The sequence below is a fragment of the Arachis duranensis genome, chromosome 5 (assembly GCF_000817695.3).
Source record: "Arachis duranensis cultivar V14167 chromosome 5, aradu.V14167.gnm2.J7QH, whole genome shotgun sequence".
NCBI lineage: Eukaryota > Viridiplantae > Streptophyta > Magnoliopsida > Fabales > Fabaceae > Arachis > Arachis duranensis.
In genome coordinates this window covers 86,413,333-86,431,895 of record NC_029776.3, presented here as the reverse complement: position 1 = coordinate 86,431,895, position 18,563 = coordinate 86,413,333, and the positions used below count along the sequence as shown (strand labels likewise).

General features: G+C 33.8%; 1 pseudogene; it reads right to left on the bottom strand.

Moving 5' to 3' along the window:
- Positions 1–18,563, bottom strand: part of LOC107490098 (lupeol synthase-like) — a 46,995-nt pseudogene that overhangs the window by 24,944 nt on the left and 3,488 nt on the right.

The following is an 18,563-nucleotide window of genomic DNA, read 5'->3' as shown; positions in this document are numbered from 1 at the left end:
ATCTGCCAACCCGGTCCTTCTGTCAGTTTCACAACGAAAACTCGACAGAAATTGCAGACGTGTGAAGGCGAGGGTATGACACGGATGGCTCGGGTGGTTACGTGGAAGATGGAATCCCACGTGGCTAGGTGAAATGGACAGGGTCCTTTTTGTCCTCGTCCACAACACAAAAACGATGGCGCTTTGAGGGTTCCAGGCTTGTTTATTAGACGAGTCTGGTCGTCTATCTTCTCTGTTTCGTGTATGGAGCTGATACCACTATGAGCAATAGCAGAGATTGTGGGATTGGAAGAGATGCGTCGAACAATGAGAGTAGGAGTATTTCTGTGAGCTCCGTTGGTAGTGCTAGAGTGAGGAAGAAGAAAAGATTCGTTGCCCTGAAATGCAATTGTCGGATTCATGCAATTCTATTCATGTCGTCAACATAGTCAAACCCTAAGAGGCATTTTTTAGATGACCAAATTTTAAGGTATGAAATATTTAGTTATGTTGATATTCCTGCCAAGATCTGTAGTAAGCATCTCTGCATTGCAATTTGAGTTTTTCTTTTTTTTTTACTGTGGAGACTACAGAATGTCGTTGCAAATATTGAATATGTTTCACTGTTTGAAGAGGAGCAAATAAATGATGACAATCCTTATGCTCGGAATCTAAAGCAAAATCATTTGTTGGATGCAGCTGTTTGGATGGAGGAGAAAGTGACAAAACTAGAGGACAGAGTTTCTGGGTTAGAGTTGTAGATGAAAAAATCTAGCCACGTTAAGTGTAATAGGTGGTTTAGTTATCCATTCATAGCTTTTGCGTTTGTCTTTGGAGTTGTATTTGTAAATTATCTCCTTTAGACTGGATAGCAGATAGTTAGTGTATGATGTTGGTTTTGTGTTGGAAGTGCATGTTGCTGAAATAGTTGTATTGTATCACTTAACAGTGTAAATTCAAGTTTATTAAATGAAACAGTTGTGTTGGTTGTTTGGAAAAGTTTCATTGTGTCAAAAAATAGAATGTGTTATACTCGAATCCTTTCATTCCATGAAAAGCAATCCATTAATAACTAGCATTAATATGTAACATTAACAACTTCAAACAGCCACCAAAGGTCAACTTGTTGTCTACAAAACAATTCCAAAAGTGGGCAACATATAGCCCTATACCAACATTAGCAACAGAAAGATAAATAGAGTATTATAGGTCCTTAATTCACATATGTTATCAAAACAGAAAGCAAAAAACCGTTTGTGGTGGCTATATGTAAGCTAGTTTATCAAAAAGTCATCATCTACTTTTAACTTAATATAAACCTAGGACTACACTTCTAGTTCTTCCTAGGAGGCCTAAATCCAGGAGTGGGAATGAACTTGAATAGTCTTGATGCAGTCCCGGAAGTTGCTGCGGCCATTGTCTCGGCACTAAGACCATGTTGTTGACTTGGTTTAGGCATCTTTGATCCAGTAGAAACATTAATCTCATTGTTGGGTGGAATTTCTGTGTTGGTAGGAGTGGGAGGCCTAAAGTGAGGTCCAATGATTGGAAGAATCTAATAGCATCCATAGTGAGCCATTTATGCACAAAGTCCTCTGGCTTCAACCCCATCTTAGCCATGGCTGCAACCGCATTCTGCAAGGCATGCCTGCACACAGATTATGTTAAAAAATATTAAGTATTTAAAGACTTTACATTTGTTAAATAGACCAGCCATATAAGACGATGAATTCTATACCAGTTAGCTGCCACACATTGCAAGTACATGTCCTGCTTTGTAAGTTTACTCCAACTTTGTGCTTTTTCATATGAACTTCAAACAGTACTATATCAGAATCACTAGCCTAGGTTGCTCTCCATTTGGTACTCTTGGGCTTGATAAACTGATCAAGCTTCTTCTGCTGCACAGGGGCCAAGATACCAGTGTGGTTCTCCATTCTCTTCTTGTGCATAGCCCTTTTCCTCATGATGTAACACCTCAAGTCTTCACACATTGACAAAATTGGCTTCTTCTTGTATTCAACAATTTTGACGTTCTACACCTCACACATATTATTCGTTATGTTGTCAACCTTAGGTCCATGGCTGAAGTAGGCCTTGCACCACACACTCGGGTCAAACCTCTGCAGATACTCCCAAGCTCCCTCATTCAGTTTCTTTAATTTCTCCATGGCACTTCTGAATTCTTGAAATGTTGTACAACGAGAACACTCCCATACCATCTGCTTTGTTTGTTCATCTTTGAAATGTTTTATAAAGTTCTTCCAAATATGAAGAACACAGTTTCGGTGATGGACAGTAAGGTTCACTTCCTTCATTGCCAGCTCCAAATCCTATGGCAGATTCGTAAACAATAGCATTGTGTTTCATATCATTAAAAGGTAAAATAAACATGTGATATTTAACAGAACATGTAACAATTATGTAACATTTAACAGAACATGTAATTAACTTAAAATAATTACATTATGATAAGAAGGTGTACTTGTTAATTAACTAAAGATAATTAAATTATCTTACTTTTTGTTGGTCAGAAATAAAGTTCCAGCCATGTTGTGGAACTTCACCCAAGTCTTCTTTCAGTAAAGTTAAAAACCACTTCCATGTCTCCTTGCATTCATTCGGGACCACTGCATATGTAATGATATAGAAGTGGTTATTTGCATCTTGTCCCACCGCACTTAGAAGCTGGCCACCATAACAACCCTTCAAGAAGCAGCCATCCAACCCTATTAGTGGCCTACATCCCTCCTTAAATCCCTTCTTGCAGGCATCCAAACTAATGTATAACCTATCAAATAGTGGTAGGGATTCAGGTTAGGGAATTACTTCCATCAATGCAATTGATCCTGGGTTACTTCTATGCAATTCTATCAAGTAATCCCGTGTCTTTCCATACTGTGCCTTTTCACTCCCAATGACAACCTCTCTCGCAACCTTCAATGCTCTAGCTACTATTCTGGGATTGATTTTCACATTGTATTCATCTATCATATGATCCCTGGCTGCAGCTAGCTTCAGGTCAGGCTGTATGAAGAGCTTCTTAACTAACTTATCAGTCACCCATGCTCTGTCAGCCAAGTTACTACCAAAATTCCTTCCACAATTGTGTTTATTGTAAAGAGTTTTGATCTGAAAGCAACCTTTTGAATTGTTCCAGCGTGTAAAAATTAGCCAAGGACATTCTTCACATGCACAAGCTGCTCTCACCCTCAACTTCTCATTCTTAATATATAAAACATCTTTACCCTCATGCACAAAATAATCTTTCAAGGCCTTCTTGAATGATTCCATAGTGGGAAACAATTGTCCAACCTTAAATTGGACCTCACCATATTTAGTGTCCTCATCAAAAGTATCATAGGTTGTTTTACCCTCCTCTCCAGATGAAACTGGACTATTGAACACCTCACTTTCATACTCATAAGGTTTCTCATATTTACTATCCAGTTCTGCTACAGTTGGGTCTAGTACATGATCTTCAGCTCCATTAGCAGCAATTGTTGTATCTTGTCCAGCAGGCCCATGTTGTCTGGAGCTTCTTAGGCCTCCCAGCTCTGGCCCAGGCCCAGTGTTCTCCCCCTGCATACCTTGCTTACCAGGCCCCTCCTTTAGCACATGTTTTCTCCTAGCACCAGAGTATTTCCTACTAGCCCTTTTCTTAGATGTTTTAGGGGACATCTTTGGCCCATCTTCTGCTGACTTAGTCCCCTTCTTCTTAGCCACACCATTCTTTTTTCTTCCTTTAGGTGACATCCTCTCTTCAACTCGAGTTTTTTGCTTGTTCTTCTTCTTATTCAAACTGTCATCACTCCCACTATCATCAGACTCGTAACCAGAAGGAGGCAGTTTGTAAGCCTCATCCTCAGTGCTTTCGTATCCATCATCCGAGGAAGATGATGATGACTTAAGGGAATTTTCGTCACTAAAAATCACAACGTCCTTCCCAACCCCCTCACTAACTACCTCTGGCAAGTCCACATGATGATCAAAATAGATGTAAAATTCATCTGTATGCCTGTTCTTATCAATACCCTTCCTCAGTTCATGAATTTATTTATCCCCATGAATGGCATGAAGGCCAGATTCCATATCAGAGGCAGTCAGATCACACCAGTACATTGCCTTAAACTCCACATGGCCTAACTCTTTAAACAAAACAACCAAATCAAAGTAATTAATCAGGTCAACATCCATTGGTGGCCACCTATGAACTTTTCCATGCATATAGCTAAGATTTCCTTCACTGTCCTTCGTGAAGTTCCCCCCATGGTGAAACACAAGGGTAACTAGATATTCAGACATCTGAAAAATTGCAATAAAATTTTGTTAACTCCTAAATAAAAAATTTAAACATGCAACACAGTTTCTTCAATATTACATCAATTTAAACAGTCAATCCTAATAATCTGTTTCAACTATCAATAATTTTTTAACACATCTCCACACTTTCATTTTATTTAAATACATAAAATCCCTAGGATATGGTAGCAGAAATAATATTTTAACCTCTCTCTACCCCCATCAACGCTAAATACAAACAACAATGGTAGAATGAGGACACACAAGCAAAACAGTGAAAGGGACAATAACGACACATACCTCAGCAATCACTACTGTGTGCCGAACTGTCCAACTTCCGTCAACAGCGCCGTCCAACAACCGTCTACGTCTCCGTCAAGAGCTTCGTCAGCAACCTTGTCACCAAGATTTTCACCACTCATGTAACACCCTAAGTTAATATTCTACCTTTAAAGGCCTTTAAGTAAGGTGTCACACTTAATATGAAAAAGCAAATAACTAAATCGTTAGGTAAGAAGAGAAGGAAAACACGCGCGAAACTTCGGGTGGAAATCGAGTAGTACTAAAGGATGAAATTGAACAAAACTCAAAGAGGTTCAAGCAAACATAAAAGAATTCCCATGAATACGGTCCTAAAGGGGATAATGCTTAAAGGTAACTATGACAAAAAAGAAACTAATGCATCCTAACTAATTTCATCGAAGAAACTTCCATCCTTGTGTCATGTCCTATCCTTGGCCTGAACCTTGTTCTTCGCAAATCGAGGTACTAGCAATCTTTCTCCAACACTTTTTCACGCAATGAAGATCCGATTCCGTTGTGCCATATTCCTCTGGAGATAGTATGGGAAAAAAAGAAAGGGAGTGAGGACCTAACGTCTCAGTAGGAGTGCTATGCAACACCTCCATATCCATCTCCAGCCCACGTGCGGAATTTTTTAAAAGAGGCGTATGATATGGCATGTAATATGCATCTTTCTTGTAGAACATGTGTGTAAGAAGAGAAAGCATACAGGGAAAATAGAAGGATAACATCCTAAGTAGCATCAACATAATCATACATAAATCTGAAAAGAAATAAAAAATTAAACTTTCATTCATGCTTTCTTCTTTCTTAACTTTTAACTTTTATGGAAGGTATTGAGCTCAAACCGGTATAAATGAGAGTCCCATTCCCTTACCGAAGGTTCTTATCTCGAATGTCTTGGCGATCACCTTCCCTTACCAAAGGATCATCTCGATCGATCACCCTCCCTTACCGAGGGATCATCTCGATATCTTGTCTTTGGGGGTCACCTTCCCTTACCGAAGGATCATTCCCTCAGTTCAATTTACAATCAAGGTTATTTCGACATACACAAGGAAAGAGTTATATCAACAAAGATATCTTATTATAAAATTGATGGAAGATCCCTTCCCTTACCGAAGGTTCCCAAAAGTTTGCCGATCACCTTCTCTTACCGAAGGATCATCTCGATTCGATCACCTTCCCTTACCGAAGGATCATATCGATTATCTTGTCTTTGGGGGTCACCTTCCCTTACCAAAGGATCATGCCCTCAGTTTAATTTACAGTTAGGGTTATTTTAAGCATACATAAAAAGAGGGTCATACAAGAAGCATTCATGCATGAAGATGGATAAAATTAGGATATACTAAGTAATTAAATATAACCTGGTAAAAGGTATGTACTCTCAATATTAATGGAACATTAACGATATGATGATATGAAAAGTCATGTAAATGCACATGGTAAAATTATGGCATATTAAATAATTAAATAATACATGGTTGAAAGATATGTACTCTTAACATTAAGGACGTTAATGATATAATGATATGGAAAGTCATGTAAATGCACATGGTAAAATTATGGCATATTAAATAATTAAATAAAACATAGTAGAAAGATATGTACTTTTAACATTAAAGGAACGTTAATGATATAATGATATGGAAAGTCATGTAAATACATATGGTAGGATCATGGTACATTAAATAATAAAACATGGTAGAAAGGCATGTACTCTCAAAAGTAAAGGAACGTTAATGGTATGAAAAGCCATGTAAATACATATGATAGAATTATGGTATATTAAATAATTAAATAAAATATAAAATTAGGAACATTTATAATATAATGATATGAAAAGTCATGTAATTGCACAAGGTAAAAATTAGATATATCAAATAATTAAACATGGTAAAAAGGTATGTACTCCCAATATTAAAGGAACATTAATGATAGAATGAAAAGTCATGTAAATACACATGGAATAATTAAACATGGTAAAAATGGTATATACTAATCAATCAAGAGGTCATGAATGATAGAATAGATGAACATGGTCAATATGGATAAGGGATGAGAACAAGGTATTAATGCCATGTACCACATGAAAAGATAGAAATCATGCATGGATGGAAGGAAAATAAACTAGAGCATACTACATGCCAATATAAGTAAGAAAGGTATCATTTCCTACACTTTTCCTAATGCTTTTTTGTTGCCTATGAGCTTGCCTCTTGTGTTCCTTGTATTTGCACACAGAATATATTTTTGTAGAGAGAGAAGGGAGAGAATTAGTATTTGAGAGAAGTGATTTTCTACGTATAGGTGCACCCCTATTTATATACATTTGGTGATAGGGTGGTTGGGATAATTTTAAATTCAAACGGAAGGCGGTTACTAGATTCCTATCCATAAATTCAAAATTCTAAGCCCAGCTCCCAGCTGACTTTCGAATTTCGAATTTAATTTTTGTTTCTAGAAGGGGTGGTTGTTACAACTCACCCCTGCCTTGATGGAGAAGAGAACTGTCTGCTAGGGTTTAGAATATAATTGTATTACAAAGTCAAGGGGTCTTTAGGGGATAACGTATAAGGCACGAAACCAAACGATGCCTGAAACCCTCAAAACGCCATCATTTTTGTGTTGTGGACGAGGACAGAAAGGACCCTGTCCATTTCACCTAGCCATGTGGGATTACATCTTCTACGTAACTACCCGAACCATCCATGTCATATCCTCGTCTTCACATGTCAGCAATTTTTATCAAATTTTTGCCATGAAACTGACAGAAGGATCGGGTTGAAAAACAGAGTACATGATCAGGTACCATAATAAAACATGTTTTTGGTTAAGTGTCGTCTTGACATTCGAAAAAATAGACAGAAACCGAATTAATACTTTACTCTTTAAAATGTGTCTATGCATTGACATAAAATCACCAGAGTAATTTTCACGAACCTTCAAATTAAATCAAAAGCTTATTTCAGTAATAATTATTATTTCTAACTAAGATATATGCTAAGTGAATGGATATATTAAGAAGTTGTCAATAAAATTATAAAACTAATATTTCAAAAATTTATATAACGTAATTTTTTTAATAAAAACTTTAAATTTATATAACGTATTAGATAGTATAGTATATAAAGTTATTACCAGTGAAGCCTTCAAAAACTCATGTGCTTTCTTAAGTGTAGGTTCATACTTTTCAATCATATTGCAAGCTATTATGCTATTTTTGTTTTTAAGAACGGGATAAAATACTGAGAATATAATAGGATAAGATATCGATGGATAAAAATATAAAATTTTGTATTTTTATATTTTGTTTAATAATAAACTAAAATAAATTATAAAAATTCAATTTATTTTTATTTTTTTCATTTAAAAAATTTGAAATGAAAAATATAACAATAAAAAATATAATTATAAAAAATTAACAAAAATAATAAAAGAAAAAGATAAAATAATAAGTTGTGTCTCTTGTTAGTGTCTCCGTATCCTATCTGTTAGGATGAATACAAAATACACTAATTCAATATTTTTGAACATATTATTTCTGTCGATATTTCTTCTGTCAAATATAATTTTATGTTTTAGTGTCCTATCTCTATAAACAAATACAGCCTTATTACTTGTATACCAAAAGATACATTCTACAATTGACTACCGATATCCTGCGTTAAAGATCTTCAATTGCTATAATCAATAACTGTAAAAGGTAATAACATATATTCCTTAAATATATTGGCGTAAGTGGTAAAAATTTAGATACTGTTCTATAAAGTTATGATATCATTCTTTTTTTAAATTTAAGCGAATAAAAAAAATAATATAAATTGTTATATTTTTATACATTCTTTTAAATAAAAGTCTTTTTGAATTTGTTTGAATTTATATAAGTGTATTTTTATTTATCTTATACTTTTTTTTGGTTTATCAAAGATAAAACTGCAGAACTTTTAAATTTAGAATTATAATATTAGATTATAATATTATTTTTTAAAAAATTTAAATTAATAAGATAGAAAAGATAATATAAATAATTATATCTCGTATAAACATGTAGTGGACTCTTACATTAATAGCCAAAATTAAAACATAATTAATTCATGTGATATTTTAATTTTAGGCTATTTATGTATGATTGTACTACTCGACTTTGGTCTTCTGCTCTCATCATATGAAATCACTTTTGATAGGTACATCTTACGTATATGGTTTATAACGAGAATGAGAAACGAAAACAAAAAAGCTATGTAATTTTATATTCTAATAATATTAACCATGGTTCTGAAAATCGAATCGGACTGGTCGGTTCAATCGGAATAATTGGAAATCGGTCACTTAGTCGATCTGGATAACGTCAAAAATCGTCTGATAAAAAATTGGTGAAAAAATTAGTCGAATCGACGGTTAATCGGTGAACCTAAAAAATCGTATAGTTTTTTGGCGGTTTTATGATTTGCAATCTAAGATGCTAAACGACGTCGTTTTGGCTTTTTTAAAAAAAAAGAAAAAAAAAGAAAAAGGAGAAATCATGCGTGTACCCAGTAACCATAATTAGTTTCCAGTTTCCCCTTTCCAGTGCATTCACCTACCAAGCTCCAGATTTCAGAAATCACCCAAGCAAGCAGTTTACCACCGAGCCACCCACAGCCATCCACAGCAACGACGACGTTGAGGGCCACAACCACCACCGCATCCTGCTTCTCGCCGAGCCCACCTCCTCATTGTCGTCACCGAGCTCGCCTACTCGTTAGGGCATCGCCGACACCGCGTCCTCACTCGCCACCGGTAAGACTCTATTCTTGATTTATTTGCTGCCTTCTGGGTTCTGATTATGATTTATGAGCTCGGCTGCTTCTGAGGTTTTATGCTTGAACTTGCTGCCTTCTGAGTTCTGATAACGATTTATGAGTTCTATGCTTCTTGATTTTAATTTTTTGATCTCGCCTCCTTCTGAACTTGCTACCTTCTGAGTTCTGATTATGAGTTATGTGCTTGAACTTGCTGCCTTCTGAGTTCTGATTATGAGTTCTATGCTTGATTTTTTACTGATTTTGATTTATTTTGTTGCTTCATAATTTTTGTTTTTGATTTTCTAAGGTTATTTATTCATGATTTTGAATATGTTTTGCTACTTCTGAATATGTTTGCAGCTTCATGATGAATATGTTTGCTGCTTCATGATTTTTGTTTGCTGCTTCATGATGAATTATTTATTTGTTCATGGTTTTCTGAAGTTATTTCCTGGTCTTTAATTTTCTGATTGTTACAGATGGAACAATCACAAAGTAACCCACAGCCACAAGATAATGTTGTTCAAGATTCTTAAACTGGTTCATCCAGAGGTAAATCTGATCCAGCTTGGCAATATTTTACAGTGAAGTATGACAAAAATAACAAGGCTGATATACATGTATTTTCTGCTTGAATACTTACAATAAAAGGGGGGATATATAGAATGAAATATCATCTTGCAAAAATTCCTGGACAAATTAAAGTTTGTAACAAAGTAACTGAAGATGTTGAACTTCAATTCAAAAGGCTTTTGGAGGAAAACAAAAAAAATAAGGCAGAAAAAAAATAAAATTTATAGCTGATTGTTATGATGTGGAAAGTGAAACACAAGCGGAAGAAGAGGGTGAAGCGCCTAATTCTGTACAACCTCTGGCTCCTGCAACAATGGGAGACAAAGGAAAGAGAAGAACGATTGATGCTACTCCAATTGGAAGTTATTTTAAGGAAATGACTACGCCAGGCTCTCAACCAACTTTGAAAAGTGTCTTGGCCAGTAAACAAGTTGTGCACAAGGTTAAGTTGGGGCTTGCAAGATGGATCATTGATGCACGGATTCCATTCAATACAATTCAATCGCCTTACTTTACAAGATGGATCATTGATGCACGAATTCCATTAAATGCAATTCAATCGCCTTACTTTCAACCTGCCTTGGACGGCGTTGCTGAAATTGGACCTGGTTTCAAGGGACTGTCATACCATGAAATGAGAGTTTATTTGCTGGCAGATCTTAAGAAGGAGTGTCAGTTGCTTGTTGAAGGCTATAGGAGCTCGTGGAAAAGGACTGGTTGTACACTGATCGCAGATGGCTGGACTGATCAAAGGCAGCGTACGTTAATTAATTTTCTAGTTTATTGTCCTGTTGGTAAGTCATTTGTTAAGTCTGTTGATGCTTCTAATATGATAAAAACTGTCGATACCTTGTTTAAATTGTTTGCTGAGGTTATTGAGTGGGTTGGGTCTAGTAACATTGTGCATGTGGTTACTGATAATGCTGCAAATTATGTATCTGCTGAAAAACTCATTCATGAAAAGTATCCAAATATTTATTGGTCTCCTTGTGCTGCTCATTGCATCAATCTTATTTTGAAAGACATAGCAAGTATTCCTCCCATAGCTAACTTTGCCTCTCGTGCTTCAAAAGTGACTGTGTTTGTTTACAATCATATGATTTTCTTGTCATGGCTTAGTGATGCGTGAGCATCTTTCCTATCTTTTTCTAGTGAATTTGCATCTAATTTATTGAGTTTAATAAATAATTAATTATCTTTTAGCCAATATGGATGCTACTTTGAGTCCTTTGCAATTTTGTTTATTTTAGGTAGCATTCGGCTAGATTTGATAGAGTTTCTGCAGCATAAGAATCAAAGGAGATGGCATCAAAGAGCGACGCGTACGCGTGACTGACGCGTGCGCGTGATTTGGAGCTTTCCATGGCGACGCGTGCGCGTGACTGACGTGTACACGTGATTTGAAGAATTGCACAGCGACGCTTGCGCGTGACCGACGCGTCCGCGTGACTTGCGAAAAAGACCATCGACGCGTACGCGTAACTGACGCGTACGCGTGACATACGCCACGTGCAGAAAACGCAGAAAACGCTGGGGTGATTTTTGGGCCCCATTTTAGCACCCAAGTTAGGCGCAGATCCAGTGAAGCCAAGTGGTCCCCACGTTACAAGACGCGGAGTAGTTAATTAATTCTGATTTAAATTCAAATTTGAATTTGAAAATACGAAAAGATATTATCTTAATTTTAGATATTAGATTTTAAATTAATGAGGATTAGTTATAAAAAGGAATTACTTCTCTTCTATTGGGGGGTTACATTCCGGGGGATTCCATTAGCGAATTCTATACAAATTTACATTCCGCATTCCATGAGCAATTAATCCTCCATTGTTAATGTTAGGAGCTCTGTCTATTTGTATGGATTAATTTTATTGCTTTTTCTATTTGAATTCATGTATGAATTTATAATTTAAGAATTGTTTTCGCTCTTTATCTTATGAATTTGGGTGGAACGGAAGTATGACCCTCTTTCTATTTGAGTTCTTGTAAAACTTGGAAAAGCTTTTTACTTGAACAACAGCTTGAAAACATATTCTCCTAAATTTTAATTATCTGAATTTAACAGGATACGTGACATATAATCCTTTTATTTTTGGGTAATTAGAGTTTTGTGGCATATAAACTGGAATTTGATCATGCAGCTTTTAATTGGAATTAATTGACCAAGGAATTGGCAGTTAATAAATTTTAGAGGAGACTAGAAAGGTCTAAGGAATTATGGTCTAGTCACATATAGTTTGCCATAAATTAAATCCTACATGATTAAAATAGTTAGTAAGAAAAGTTAATCCGGAAAAATAAATAACTCTGAAGCCTTAACTGTTTCTCCAATATTTTATTTTCAACTTATTTACTTGCGTGCTTGTCTTCTGATATTTTCAAATTTAAACCTTTTGAATATCTCAAAACCCTTTTCTCCTTGTCTAACTAAGCCAATCAATCAATCATTGTTGCTTGATCCATCAATCCTCGTAGGATCGACCCTTACTCACGTAAGATATTACTTGGTACGACCCGGTGCACTTGCCGGTTAGTTTGTGGGTTATAAAATACCGCATCAAGTTTTTGGCGCCGTTGCTGAGGATTGATAGTGATTAACAACTATTAGTTGTTTGATTGCTTAGATTAGGCATTTTAGTTTTAATTTTATTTAATTTTTATTTAAAAAATTTCGGAAAAAAAAGGGAAAAAAATATTTTTGTTAAATAAATAAATAGCACCAATATTTTTCTTAATTTCTGAAATTAAGTTTAGTGTTTCCTAATTATTTTTTTATTTTAATTCTTAGAATTCTGTTCTTTCTTCTTTGCTTTCCTATTTACCACATGGTGCGTTTAATTCTGTTTGGTGTTTTATGCTAAGGAAAAATAATGGAGAAAGATCACATGGGTTACTACTCACACCCGAGTAGTGATTCATATTATGGTGGATGGAGGAACTATCCAAATTTTGGTTGGTAAAGTCAAAACCAAAAAAACTTCAATACTCCATGTTCCAACTACCAAGAACCACCATCTCCATATTTATATCAAGAACCATCATCTTTCTATCATATCAAGAACCGTCATCTTTCTACCCATACCAAGAGCCATCATCTCCTTATTCATCTCAAATACCATCAGATCTTGAGCTTCTCATGAAAGAATTCCTACATGATATAAAGACAAGTGTAAAAAATGTAGAGAAATATGTGCAGACGATGATCAAGAACCAGGAAGAGGAACAAGCAAATTCCTTTCCAAGAGATATAATGCAAGATCCTATGGAAGAAAGTGAGGAAATCAATCAAAGGAGTTTATACTCCAGTGAATTAGAGAACTTTCCACCCTCACATATGGAAGAAGAGAAAGATGCATAGCCTCCCATGCCCTTGGTAAGCAATGAAGAAGAGATTGAATTAGAAGAAAGCTACCAAGAAGAAGAGGTTGAAATTGAGGAAACTTGCAAAGAGGTAAAAGAATTCAAAGAAGAACACAAGGGAGTGGAGCTTGCAAGACCTCTTCCAAAGCCATCACCATCTAATACAACATTTAAGTGGGTAAAATTCCTATCCTTAACCTTTACTTTTCCACTTGAATATGGGCTACTGGAGACGGATGGTCAACTTAGAACTCTTTGTGGCATTAAGAGTAAGAGGAAGATGGTTAGTGGCAAGAGTTGTCAAACAAAGTTCAATATGGTTGCATGCTCCAAATTGAAATGCAATGATTGGTATAGAGCTCAATTAAATGGGTCTAGAAGGTTGTTTGGATGTCTCTGTGAGAATTCAGATTGCTTGCCACCCGGTGGGAACAATGGTGATCCACAAGAAGACGGATGTAAAAGCAAGGTTCGGGACCCTGGGATTCATTCCCACAATCAACACTCTTGGGGCCATGTCACTTGCTTCAATTTGCTCGAAGGCGTTATGCGCCTAGTTTGGAATCCCGGTGGCCATTGGAATTACAAACATTGGTGGAGATTCTTGGATCAATACAAGCACAAGCCACCATGACAAGGAGCTCACCACATGTCCAACTTAAGGACTTTAACTAAAAGTGCTTGGTGGGAGATAACCCACGGTGGTATGATCGTTCCTTTTCATTCTTAGTTATTTTTCGTAGTAGTAGTTTTCTTACTTATTTGATTTTTATTGAGATCTTACTAATTTTCTGATCATGTAGTCGTTTGCACTTTTTGCCTTCCATGCGTGCGCGTCAGTGACGCGTACGCATGACCTTGAAATTCGACGTAAATATGTGTTTGGACAGAGACTTGTGCTGGTTTGGGCCGGGATGGAAGTGTGCTAGACGCACAAAAAATTAACCACGCGTACGCGTCCCTGACGCGTGCGGGTCGTTTGCACAAATGTTCATCCACGCGTGCGCGTGCATGACGCGTACGCGTCGTATGAAAATATTGGTGTCCAAGCCACGTGAACAGAGAGTTGTGCGTGCCCGCGGCTGCCTTCGCGCGAATCGCACAAAACCAAGGGCACGCGGATGCGTGCCTGACCCTAACGCGTCATTTTGAAATTTTTGCGCCCCACGCGTACGCATGCTGCACGCGTACGCGTCGCCTGCACTACACAACTACACTAGTTCGCCACCCAGTTTTAATTTTCTTTCCCCCTCTCTCAATCCTAATTCTCTCTTGTTCTTTTGTCCTTTTCTTTTTCTTTCATCATAATATTTGTCTCTTTCTATTTTCAGTTCTTCTTTGCTTGAGGACAAGCAAACCTTTAAGTTTGGTGTTGACGCTTCGCTTAAGGATTTTCTGTTTATTCCTATGGCACCAAAAGGGAGGTGAATCATCTTCACTGAGAAGCACAACCTGAATAATAAAGCGACCGCTAAGATAACTAAGGTGGCTAAGTTCCTTTCATTTTTTATTTCTCTCCTCTTTTTCTATGCTATGTTTTGGTTTTCTACTATTTTTCTTTGTTTGTTGAATGATCCTTTATTAGTTAAAATTCTAGGATTAGTTTAGTTTTCTCTTAACTAGTGTAGAGTCCGGACTACGCATGCAAAATAAAATATTATTATACTCTCTATTTTTGATAGATAAAATAAACTTTTTTTTATTTTATATTAATGGATTTTACTTATATGTGAAAAAACTATTATGTATCCGTATTTAAAAAAATTATAATACTACGTTATTATTATACATAAAATTTAAACATTAAATTGATTATACAAATATTTTTATTATAATTACATAGACAACGATTATTAACTATGATATTTAATTATATATTTAGACTCGAATCTAATTAATTCAGTTTATGATAAGTGTATTATTAAGTAATTAAATAATAAATTCTGCAAATTGCATTAATGTGTGTTATTTAATATCCATAAACCGAGTTAAAATGTACAATAATAAAATTCTAATAAGCTTATTATAAGGTCTTTAGATCTTGTCGTTGACACAAAGCGAATTATATTAATTGAATCATAACATTCACCATTCTCGTAATGGAAAAAATAATGCTTATCATTACATCACTATCTTCCTATCAGAATGCTACTTTCGATACTTTAAATACAAAATCACTATATACAATAGTATTTCAGCAATCCTTCCTTCTCTTATCTAATATGTGACTACGAAGAACAACCAAATTTTCAGCTGATATACATATATTAGTTACATTGTCCTGCAATTCGAATATATGCAATTCTAAATCTAAACTCCTATGTTTTCATGTAGTGTGTAATTTTTTCTTTCATATGATCTCTAAATGAGACTTATTTTCTTACCTTGTAACTGATGTACCAAAACTCGTGAATCAGTGTACTTAATTTATTTTATTATATTTATGTATAATTTATTTATACAAAAATTAATATATATTTATTAAACGGATTAATTTACTTAGTACATAGATAAATTAAGTGATTAATTTCTTTTGTTATATTAAATTTTTATTCTTTAATAAATAAATTCCAATAAAAATTACTCAAATATCGCATCAACAAATTCCAACTATTAATTACATAAACTAATAATGATGTATTCTCAAAAAATTAGACACATTTGTCATATAATTTCATCAGCATAATTATTCTAATAAAATAAAACAGCAATTGAGATATACAATTATTTAACACAATAGTTGATACAACATAATTAAAATTTTTGTTCTACTTAAGCATATATAATTGGCTAATTTATTAAAGTTTCTGCCTCGTCAATTTTAATTTTTGTTTCAAAATTTTTTTCTTTTCCTTTACATATTCAATAGAAGATAGTTTAATTTATCACAAAATATATTATTCTAGTATAAAAATACACAAAGTTCATTGATGTTAAAACATTGTGCACTGTGCAATCCATTACATTTAACTAATGATGTTAAAGTTCAGTGAAGTTTAAATGCCTTCGAATTGGGGTCATCAATCCATTGTGCAATCAAAGACATCACCTTCCATTACATTTAACTAATGATTAATTGTGTCTATATATTATGGATATTGAAACTATAAATATAAATACAACAATGTTGTGATAATTAATATATATTTCAAAAAATAAATACAGGTTAATAACTTTTAATTAATTAATATTAGTTAAATTTTTTACCGTAAAATTATTTTTTTAATATTTATTTTTTGAGAATTTAAATTTTAAAGTTAAGATTTAAAATTTAAAATAAAAAAATAATTTCAAAATGTTAGCTCGTATTAACAGAAAACGTTAATTCTGTAGTTGGATTCTATTTTTATATATCATATATAAAAAAAATATTTAAAAACTCAACGTTACATAACCAACATTCAAACACAAGAAAAAAAATATTCGAAACTCTTAAAATTAAGAACATTTGAAACTCATTTAAAAATATATATATGAAATTTAAACTCAACAAAATTTTCTCTCTAATAAACTTTATATTAGACTTATTTAATAACCTACTATAATATTAGTTAAAATTAACTGTTATAATATTAATTTTCTAGCATTACTATTCATATATACCTTCTCTACAACTCCAATGCAAAGGTAGTTACTAATTTGAAGTGCTTTCTGTCTAAGTATTGAAAAGGGCCACCGATTTAGCAAGGGCTCTCCAATGTGATAGTGTGATAGAGAAATCCCCATAACACATCTTCTATTAAAGGATGTGGATAGTAGACATGCTCCTGAAATTATAACATACCATTTCAATTTCATATATACATCTAAAGTAGGGGAGAATAATGTAATTCTCCTGAATTTTTATTAGCTCATCTGCAATTTAGATTTTGAACGTTTAAAATATACAAATTACTACTTATCTTAAAGTTATTATTATTAAATAGTAAAATAAAAATGGGGAAGAAAAAATTTTGTAAACTTTTGTTCCTAAATTACTTTTTATGAGTGATTTTTAAATAAAACCTACAATATGTGAAGGGATTATTTTTGGAGCATGACCAAGATATACTTTGTAAAAAAGGTGAGTAATTTTCTGTTAACTTTTCCCAGTGAAAGCATTATTTTGACAAAATGTTAGTATAGAGATTTTTTTCACCATTTGATAACTTTAATATGGTGAATTTTTCGATGTAGAAAGGGTTACTTTTCTACATGTGTAAAAATGCGGTGTATGCTATAACTAAGCGACAAGTGTTCTACTAAAAGAACAGAATCTGTCTTGGTTCAGTCTATCTACAAGGATACGATAGTACAACTCATGTGATGAGGTTGATAAATAAATATATTATTAGTAGTAATATGTTAGCATAATTGTGGGCTTATGGGCTTGTAAGTTGGGTTTTTTTAGGACAAAAGAGTGACTTTACAGTAAAAGCTGCTAATTTTTTTGGAAAATTTACTTCTTTGATATTTTTTTTGTTTGCACCAGGATATTCATTAGATTGGAAGTACAATGACTAATATCTCGAGTACTGCAGAGGCACACAAAGTGAGCGACCCTCCCAAACAAGCAAGCTCCATTCTCATCTTCTAGTGAGTATCGAATCCGGAAAAGATGGTTAAGGGATACAGACCCTCATCCATCTGTGCCAACTTGCGTTGGTTACTTCTTCGATATTTATTTATGACATTTTAGTCCTTTTAAAATACTTTTTTCTGTCTTTTTGAAAAATATTTTATTGGTTTTATTGATTTGATATAATAAAATATTTAAAGTTATATTTTTTTAAAAGTAATTATTAAAAGTCATAATTAATCCTTAAATTTAAATATATATGTTATTTTTTAAAAATATAAAAAATAAAACATTCAAAAAGTTTTATTTATAAATTAAAAAATAATTAAAAAAGATAAGTTAAAACTCTTAATTATTTTTTTTATTTGAAAACATTTCGTAAGTATCTAACCTACTATTGCAGAATATTTTGATTGCTAGAAATTAAAATAAATTATTTTTAAATTTTATTAGATTAAAACTAAATTATAAAAAAACATAAATATAAAAAATACATTATAGAGAATATTTGATAACTCGGTGAAATTCTTTATTTTAAAAATTTAGTGAGTAAATTATTTGTGAATTAAAGTTAAGACTTAAGAGAACATATCATAATTTACACTATAATTTTTGTAATTGTCATTAAAAAGAAGAAAACATTTCATGTAATTTCATAGTAGAATGAAAAAAATCACGAAAATGAATTAGGAATTCTT